The 1,986-nt window shown below is 19.1% G+C and overlaps 1 protein-coding gene and 1 long non-coding RNA gene across 2 annotated transcripts in view; both read left to right on the top strand.

Moving 5' to 3' along the window:
• Positions 1 to 1,986, top strand: part of LOC102675745 (farnesyl pyrophosphate synthase-like) — a 50,363-nt gene that overhangs the window by 41,299 nt on the left and 7,078 nt on the right. The window lies entirely within an intron of this gene.
• Positions 996 to 1,986, top strand: part of LOC116186478 — a 4,017-nt gene continuing 3,026 nt past the window's right edge. The window contains exon 1 of the long non-coding RNA XR_004151489.1: positions 996 to 1,485. This is a non-coding gene — a long non-coding RNA (uncharacterized LOC116186478). The remainder of the gene's footprint in view (positions 1,486 to 1,986) is intronic.

Below are 1,986 nucleotides of genomic sequence, written 5' to 3'. Positions count from 1 at the left end.
AATTATATATTAAGAATTAATATATTCGTTAATTAATTTGAAAGAGTCGATTCTAAAAAATTACAAAAGTTATATAAAGTTATAAGTATATTATAAAAGTTATAAGTTTTCTATATTAAAAGAAACATAAAAATATAAAAATATAAAAAAATATAAAAATATAAAATAAATTGAGTTAAAAATATAAATATAAAATAATTATTTATTAAGTTTTAAGCAATTTAAGATTGCATGAAGAAGATAAAGATTTTCAATAAAATGTATTTGTTTAATCAGAATGCGTGGAACATACAGAGATCAATTTTCTACATTGAAAGAAACATAAAAATATGAATTGAAATTTATTTACCAAATTATGAATAATTTAATTTTATAATAAATGCAAAATAATTGAATCACTTTACAAGATTTTAATGATCTTGAAATATGTTGTCAGTTCATCATCGTGAACAATTTTTTCTTAAACATATAATAAATAGATATTTTATGTTTTATAGAGAGTAGGTAAAAAACAAAATTTTTTTGAATGATTGAATGTTTTTTTTAATAATAATATTTAATTTAAAAAAATATAATCACAATTATGTATTTTATAAATGAAAATATAAACGAATATTATTTCCATCTCGTAAAAATCTAACTCAATTCAAGTTCTTCTTTAATTTATCCAAAAATGATTTTAAATTAGATTTTTATAAGGATGTACGTGGATGTACAAAAATGTAGGAAGTCTACGCTTTATAATATGTGACAGAGTGTCCAAAAATATGGAAATATACTTAATTGAAAATTTCTAAAGTAATTTCAAGCAACATTTTCTAAAATTTTAGCAACATTTGCTAAAATTTTTGTTATGGCTTCGTTAACAAGTTATTGAAAATCTTGAAATTTTTCGCTGGTTCCATCAATAATATAATTCTATGTTATTTTAAAATCTTTGATTATTGATGTTCTACATTATTTTACAATTTTTAACTGGTTGCTGACATAGATTTTTTCATATTTATGAGTTATACAAATACATTTTATAATGACAAAATAATATTTTATAAATGTTTATTTTTATATTTCTTCAAAAATATCTTATAAATGTACTAAAATTTAAATATTGACTGGAAAAAATCTCGGAATGGACAAAAGAAAAGGAAGTATTCCCCCGCTTTTGCTCAATATATAAGATTTTATCTGTGGATAACATCTCGACCAATAAGCTTGTCTGTTTTTATAAATATATTAGGTCATCAACCAATCAGTATTTTCTTTCATGAACTGTATTTACTTATGTATATAAGTATATATTTATACATTCAGTGGAATATAAACTATTCATAGTATTCTACAGTATTCTATATTACTTTTGGATTAGTCTCGAGAGATCTACTTTTGAAAAAAAAAAATAGTGTAAACCAGTCACGATATTCTACAATATTCTACATTATTTTAATCTCAAGAAATCTTTTACTTGTGAAAAAAAATGAATTCAAAGTATGTATTATTTTGTATTATTATATAAAGTTTTTATTTTTAACGGATTTATGATGAAAAATTCAAATAAATTAAACTTTCTAAAAATATGCAATTTACTTAAAATATTTTTAGATGAATCATATCCTATAGTTTTTATATTTTCTTATGTATCTGTGTTTACATATTTTCTATATTTTACATTATAAAAATTATAATGTAAATTATCAATGTAGTAATTTATGCAGTATATATGCAAAGCATAGCATTGAATATTTTAATATAACAGTAAAAGTGTTAAATGTCAATAAATTTTTTAAGAGTTCTTTTTATTAATGAATTTTATAAAAAAAATATATAAATATTCGAATATTAAAAAAAATTATCTTAGATATAAAATAGATAATAGAATAGATTGGGATTGATAGATAGTAACACTTTGATTTTGGAACACAATTATTGTAAATATATATATATATGTAAAAATTATTAAAAAATTTTTATATAAAAATATTATCTGAT

This window comes from Apis dorsata, unplaced genomic scaffold (assembly GCF_000469605.1).
Source record: "Apis dorsata unplaced genomic scaffold, Apis dorsata 1.3 scaffold_758, whole genome shotgun sequence".
NCBI classification, from domain to species: Eukaryota; Metazoa; Arthropoda; class Insecta; order Hymenoptera; family Apidae; genus Apis; species Apis dorsata.
Note: the sequence above shows the minus strand (reverse complement) of the source record. Positions and strands in the feature narration are given on the sequence as shown.